Source organism: Malus sylvestris, chromosome 7 (genome assembly GCF_916048215.2).
Source record: "Malus sylvestris chromosome 7, drMalSylv7.2, whole genome shotgun sequence".
Classification (NCBI taxonomy): domain Eukaryota; kingdom Viridiplantae; phylum Streptophyta; class Magnoliopsida; order Rosales; family Rosaceae; genus Malus; species Malus sylvestris.
The window spans coordinates 25,477,236-25,485,372 of NC_062266.1; the positions used below are offsets into that span (position 1 = coordinate 25,477,236).

Here is an 8,137-nt window from a genome sequence, read left to right on the forward strand (position 1 = left end):
GTCTTAATGTTGTTTGGGACAAGATTTGTGGTGTTTTTCTAGTTCGAAACCAGAGGTTTAACCCCTTGCAATTTCTCTGAAACCTTGCCCTGTTTTTGGTCACCTCATCGGAGCAAACTTCGGCAAGTTTGTGGGTTCTGAAGCTCTTGCTCAATTCGGCAAGGCGGTAGTGGTCACGAGGCTGAGGCATTAGGGAGAGTCGTCGTCGCCGCCGCCTATCCACCGTGAGACGACAACGTCGTTCAAGAACCATAAAGGTTGAGAGAGAGAGAAAGGGAAGTCTCGTCCACCACGTGGCTGACTTCGCCGTTGCCCTGACGTCAGCCCACGTCAGACTGCCTTCGGGCGCTTGGGCCGGCACAAATCAACGGGCCTGCTCGGGCTGTCTCGCCAGCCAACGCTGGGCTTCCTCCCTTGGACAATCAAGCCCTATTCCGCAGCCTGTCCCTCGAGCACGAGCTCCCATTGAGCTGCTCTAAGAGCAGTAACAAAAGAATATATAATTTCAAGTGATATTTTATACTAATTACACTAAAAAGAAGATTAAACTCACGATGACATGAGTTAAAGAAAAAGGCTCTAACAATCCACTATTTGCAGTAGTAAAAGATTGATTAAGGGTTCCATCTGGTTGAACATAAACTTAAGCATAATAAAATTATATTTAAGGTTAAACGTTGCTGCACTTCTTTCAATTGGATCAAGATCTCATTTCATTGGATTGAAATAATCAACCATAATAGTTTTTGGAAAATATTATTGTCACAACCAAAATTTATGTTAAGGTTTTAACTTATACACATTAATGACGTTAAGTTTTTTGGTTTGGTCATGCTGGACTCGATTATTAGCATTTATAGTCGCAAGCTATTGCATGGACTTTTTGAGCTTTAAAACTTAATTCGGTTAGCACATTCCTTGTTTATAATAACTCACAACAGAGCCGGTCCTGAGATTTTAGGGACCATGTGCGAAAGTGAATTAGAGGCCCTCAAATTATGAATTTAATTTTTTTATTTATTTTCAATTTTCAGTTTTGCTTTCTATAAATTCTAATAGCACAAACAAATATAACAAATCAACTGACAAAAAGGTGAATTTTTTTTATTAATTACTTAAGGGTCTAGCCACTTAGGGCTGGTTTGGTATTGCTGTGCTTTGAAAAAAAGTTGTTGTGAGAATAAGCGGCTGTGCTGTGAGAATAAGCGGATGTGAAATAAATCAGCAGAGTGTTTGGTAAACTTTTTTGTAAAAGTGCTTTTGGAAAAAAAAAGCAGTCTAATAGTGGGTCTTTTTATTAAAGAAGCACTGTAGCTCCATGTGCTTTGAAAAAAAGCCAGTTTTCCAAAGCTGCAAATAGCAGCTTCAGCTTTTTCCTTTGATTTCAGCTTATTCTCACAGCAGCTTCCAAAATAAGCCCTTTTTTTTTCAGTTTACCAAACACCTAAAACCCTCACAGCTTTTTTTCATGGGTGCTTTTTTTTTAAGCACCTCACTCCCAAACTAGGTCTTAGTACTACAATCTAGTGGTATTCCTCTTCACTTATAAGTGAGAGGTATTTGGTTCGATTCTCATCAAAGACGAGTTTGAACTACATCATTGTTAGTCCATTGTGAGGCTAAGCCCACCCCTTCCCCTTAGCATAAATAATATCGTTTGTTAAAAAAAAAAAAAGACTTGAAGGTCCAGGGTAAAATTTTTATTTTAGTTTTGTGGAATTTTTATATTATTTTTATGGAAGTTTATGCATTTAATAATAATAATGTAAAAAATGATGGAGGCAAAGCCTCGCACCCATTCCCAAACAGATATAGAGAAACATAAGTACCACTTGTGCTAATAGTTGATTTTATAATTTTTTACACAGATTGATGTATATACGCATATTCATGTAAAATTGAAAACTCAGGGGCCCTTCCGATTTGGGGGCCCTATGCAGTGACACCACTTGCACACCCTCAGGGCCGCCCTGACTCACAATATCGTATGACATGTCTCAATATATGGTTCAACGCTTAATCTAGCAACAACATTAAAGTTCTTACTTTGTCAATAAACAACATTACAGTTCAACGCTTATTTCATTATGTGATACAAACGAATGAATTACAAGGAGTGCGACTCGGACTTGAGTGCATGGGACATGAACAAATTCACCCTATTCTTTGATGTGTGATTTAGTGGAACACGAACAAATCACTTTATTCTCTGGTGAATGTGACCATACTCACGTTTACAATTTGTTTTTGAGCTCCAGTTCCAAATCCTTTTCCCCGTAGAAATCCACTCTTACCAAATTAACTGATGAGTAGTGTGTGTCAGTCAAACATCATGAGTTCGGTCGTATGCTCCAACGAGTATTTGCCAAACACTATATTTATATTGGAATAAGACTTGGTTACTGAAATTTTAGGAGGTTCTGTTTACATCAAATTCCGGATGGACATGTTCATCCGAGATTGGCTGTAAGCAGGACTTCATGCTGAAATGTTCAGCAGCGAAGTAGCGTCCTTTATATTGTGGGTTCGCATTGCACATGTCCTGCTGACGTCTGCATTCCGTAGTTTACTGCTTTGACTCTGTCTCCACTCTCCATGGAAACAGCTTGAACTCAACTCAGAAATTGCTTTGCTAGGCGACAGAGCTGGGGTTTTCATTTTATACCTATATACTTCCTCGTAGTTATACATATTTACATTGAGGTCCTTGACAAGTTAATTTCATTACAATTTGATCTGCATCTTAATTGCTTTAAACGGCCTTGATTCCTCCAGGAAATCAAACAAAAATAACCATCATTATGACAACTTTAGTGTTGGGGATTAATTTGTTCGGCCACCAAATTAACATAATCATATGCAATGAGATAATTTGTCTGTTTAATTCTGAATAAGCTGAGATTATGCATTTTTTATGTGGGATTATTTTAGATCATTTAAAATGAGGGCCTAAATCCAACCCAAGCCAAACCAATCTAAGTCAATCAATCTTATTAGCATGCCTTTAGAGAATGTTATATAGTAAGGTCACGACGGGAATGTAGAATATCAAGTTATCCAGTTGTTAACTAATATCATGTTTGGTCCAATATGGGATTGACGGTTTTTTTAGTACATCGATATTTTACACTAAGGGAATGGAGAATTTGGTTAAACTACACAATTGACAACCTAATTTGGTATCGAATTTGCTATTCATGAAATTCGAACCTAAGACCTCTCACTTTTCAAGTGAAGAAGAATATCACCAGACTGTAATACTAAGTGACATATAGGATTGATGTTAAATAGCAAAAAACAATCCTAGTTTGATCCATCAAAAGCCCCCTTAGAGCATGATACATAGTAAGACTTCAGTTCTTCGATGTCAAATTCGACGCACGATTTTGCTCTTTATGTTATGTAAAAAAAAACGCAACATCTAAGTAAAACTAATTAATACTTTTTTGACATGGGATTTATAAAATTTTAATTAATATGAATTCTAGATTTTAGTGCCAAATTGATTGTTTGGGAAATTGAAAATATGGACCCAATGCATTTAGATCAAGTGGAATGTCAGGTCAATTTATGAACAATGAAAGTTGGTGAACTACCTTGCAGACTTTATATTACAGAACAATGTAGTAGACTAGTACCCGATATAAACTATATACATATTCTATATAGTTATTTTCTTGCTGTATGTTTTCATTACTCTGCTAAGAATGTTGCTATATATAACGACGCCATTAGCATAAATTTTTTATTTTTTATTTTTGATAAAATTAACAAAAATGATGATGCTTCTAACTTGAGAAATGCTAAGAAGACTTTTTTAAAGTGGAATTTTATATAAACTTTCTATCACTTACAATTTAACGTTATTTCTTATGTCAATATTATAAAATATTTTGTTAAAAATATTAAGCATCAAAGGGTATGGAAAGCCAAATTTTCAAAAAGTCTCATTTATCTTCTAACTTTAGTTTTCAACAATAAAAGTTGATAATTATTTTTCTTAAAGATGTGACAGATAGATATAGGAATTTTTCATTGTGCGGTGCATGATTTTGGACATGTCGAGAAGGGAAAATGGCTTTAGTGACAATAGCCCTCGGCCACCATGTTGCGGCCATTCTCATGGACCATGTGTACAAAAACAAATTAATGCAAAATTCGTTTTTTTTTTTTTTTTTTTTTGAGAATTTGAAAATGATATATTTTTGAGGTGTTATATAACTATTTTTTTTTAGTTTTTACTGAAAGTTGAATGGTTCCGATCATAAAATTTTATTCATGAAGATATGTTATTAGTAAAGGGATGAAATTTGTGCATTTCCATGGAAGAATGCAAATATTATCATTTTCTTTACCCTAAGGGCATATAGTCAAATTAGAATTTAGAAGAATAAAAGAATAAAATCCTAGTGTTGTCAATTAGAATTTTATAAGACATTTTAAGAGCCCAAATCCACATGTAGTCAATATGATTTTAATGGACATTAAACAAGTGTATACATATCTAGGTGTATTAAAAATGTTGTGTAGATTTTGTGGAATTTCATTAAGTTGTGGATTCCATCTTTAATTTCTAGTCAAAAGAATTAAATACTTTGGTTTTTGTTTTAAAAAAACAACACGACACTTTTTAAAATGAAAAAACTCAAATATAAAGATTAGTGCAAAGGTTGCTAGCATCTCTATACTTGAATTAGCATTCCATTAATTTCAATCTTGGGTTATGTCATATTCATTTGTATTGATTACTAAACCTGTTATAACAATTACATTCATATTCATCATTGGTCTAGTAATACTTCGTTATGCATGAATGTTAAAAGCTATCTCAAGTTGAGAAGTCTTAGGAAATTCTCTAAAAAATGAGACTCTTCATTAACTCTATGCCATCTAGCAGTTTAACGTTAATTTATGTGCTAATATTATAAAATATTGTGTCAAATATAAAGGTTGTAGAAAGTCCATAGAGAGTTCTACTTTTGAAAGAGTTTTCTTAAGTTCGAATCTCGTGGATAGTGAATTTGATACTAAATTAGGTTTCTCATTGTGTAGTTTTGCTAAACTCCTATTTTCCTTGGTGTAAATATATCGATGTACTAAAAAATAAAATAAAAATAACCGTTAACTGATAAGTAGATTTTATATTATATATTTTACCCTAATCTTAGTATATTTTGGTTAATATTTGGGAAGAATTTTGATGCTTTGAATTGAGTTTTCAATATAAGACTTTCGACTTCCTCTGAAGCAAAACAGGACCAAATGGATGAATTTTGGAGTAATTTCAGTTGGAGGACGTTCGTGAGTCACTTGGCGTGTTCGTATCAAAATTTAGAATTTTTCCACCAAGCGATTATTTTCTGGCAATAAAATAAAGGAGCGATGCGCAATGCTAGAAAATGACGTTTTTGGGTTTAAATTGCGTTTTTGGAGCCCAAGATGACTTCGGATGGGTTTGTGGCCTTCTGGAGAAGTGTTCAGAATATTCCAAACATTAAACCCAGCTATATTGGGCCAGTTTTGGAGCAGCTTATGGGTCCACAACGTGGCTGTTCAGATTTTAGGCGAATTTTACCATTTAATTTAGGGTTATGTTTCCTATTTTATTTGATTATTATTTTTAGTTTCCTATTGGAAATAAAGGACCTGTTTTTAGGGTTTTGTGTGGGGGCTTAGCAGATTCATTGCTTGGCCGTCTACAGTTTTTCTCTACGCTTTATTTTATGCAATTTTGGAGATAGAGAGAATGGCTAGGGTTCTTGGAGATTTTCTATTTGAAGGTTTTTCAATTCTTTTGCTAAGGCAAAACCTTGAGCCTTAGCATGAATATGTGATTTTTATTTAATTGCTTATGATTGATTGCATGCATACTTTGAATTGTTAATTACCGGGATAAAAGCTATCTAATTGTTTTAATGCCTGATTACCATTAGGATCTTTAGAAAAGTAATTTGATGCAATTTTGGTCAGAAGGTTCCCTGAAATTGACGCTGGCTTCTTGTGATTAATAATTGTAATTTCACTTAGGATGAACACCACGTCTTAAGGGTTGCATGGTTTTTCAAAGGGTTTTCATAAAGCATAATGAGTTTTTCATGTTCATATTTGATCCGAACGTCCGGACGGGTTGCAAGTTAGATATACGTTCTATGTTAGAGGTTCCAAGTATAATATAAATTAGGAAAACCTAACCTTCAAAGTGGCATGTGTAGATCATAAGTAATTGGTAAAAATTCATAAAATTGCTAGGTGATGGTGGAATCCTAGTGTTTTCTTAATTTGATTCTTCCAAAATTGTTTTCTTTTTCCCCGGTTCTAATATTGTAAATTGTTTATTTTAATTAATTAATTTCGTTTTTATTTTAAGTAGGTTATAAAATCAATCACCTCAATTTCTACTTTACAATAATTAATTGAAATTAGTTTGTTTCGAATTATTTAATAATCCTTGTGGAGAATGACCTTACGAGATCCATTTATACTACAATAACCTTGTGATTCTTGCAAGTATAATAAGAGTTTTTAGTCCGTTCACATGAGTAGTAAAATCTCTATCATTCTCCAAAAAAGAAAAAAAGAAAAAAAGAAAAAAACATTCTCTCTCTACATGGACCCAATCCCCAAAAGTGAAAATTGCAAATATCCCATATCATTAGGTTGTGTGTTTTTGTGTTCCTGTGTGCAGGAAAGGTCGTGATCTACCTCCTTGTGTCGGCAAGGCCACGATGTTCTGTCAAAATTTTAGTTGGAAAGGAGACTATTTGGTAGGGCACTTTCCAAAAGGCTCCCATGACTTCTCCATCTCCAGAACAAACACCAACCCCCTATTTCTCAACCCCAAAACAACCAGCACCATGATCAAACAACCCGATCAAGCAAAGACAACGAACAAGGCCTAAAACTGGTCTTGACTCACCCTTTTTCTTCTTTGAGAGTTTGCGGTTTTAGTTGTGTAGATAGAGCTCAGGGATAATCAGTCTTGAACTGATGACTTCCACACATCAAGGTGAAACTCTACGGCTGAGTTGTATACTTTTTCTTGCCTTAACTTGCCTTGCCCTCCATCGAGAAATAGAACTGACTAATCCTAAGGTTAATTTGAACAAAGAAGAAGATGAAGAAAGTGAGGGAGGCTTTGAAATTGCAGGGTGGAGCTTCCAAATGCCTTATTCAGTTGTTCGTCAAGTTCTCAGCAGTTTGTTTGTTACATTTATTAAACATATTGTATATAATTCTTCTATTTATTTGATTCTTATTCCTAGAGGTTTTGATAAGTTATCCCTTGCCCATTTCATTGAGCTTAGTGTTCTACTTTAAGAATAATAAACTTTTTGAGGCTTGATATTATGCTTAATCAGATAGATATGGTGGTTGATGATTCTTCTTTTTATTTTATTTTCATCCGATTCGATTATTGTGACAAACTTGGCAATTTTATATATCTCATCCCTATACGATATCAAAATATTTGTTTTGTAAAGATTAATCTTGTAAGGATGTTGTAACGCGGAGTTTATATCTCATCCATGACATCTAAATATTTGCTTTGTAAAGATTAATCTTGTAAGGATGTTGTAACGAGGAGTTCTGATGAAAAAAAATGAATGAGTTATTTTATTTTAGGAAAACTAATGAAAAGGGTTTGAAAACTTTGAGTTTTAATGATAAGAACAAAATAAAGAGTAAAGTGAATAGTACCAGGATTGACTTTTTAGTGTAAAAATGTGGTTTTTCGTTAAAGTGAACAGTACCGGGAGTTTTTCGTTAAAGTTCCCTTTTATTTTTTGGTGGTCTATTCAAGTGAAATCCTTGTTTTAGAAAATATATTCATGAATTGTTACGCGAAGTTCTGAACAAACAAAAATTATGAGTTATTTGTATTCTTGTGGAGCAATTCAAGCGAATTTGTTTGAAAAACTTATTCACTCATTGATAATTTTTATGGTATTTTATTTGTATTCAAGATGACGATTTTAGGGTTTAACGGTTAATTTAAAATGTACTATTTAGATTATCAATGTAATCGGCAGAAGCATAAAACAATGGAGTTCTTTTTTAGTTTACCTAAAAAAAAAAACCTATTTTAATTCGTAATAATAAGACCAATAATAATGTGATAATGTAATAATATAATATC

At 33.6% G+C, this 8,137-nt stretch overlaps 1 protein-coding gene across 1 annotated transcript in view; it reads left to right on the top strand.

Moving 5' to 3' along the window:
• LOC126629203 (uncharacterized) overlaps positions 1-8,137 on the top strand; it is a 60,621-nt gene that overhangs the window by 37,975 nt on the left and 14,509 nt on the right. The window lies entirely within an intron of this gene.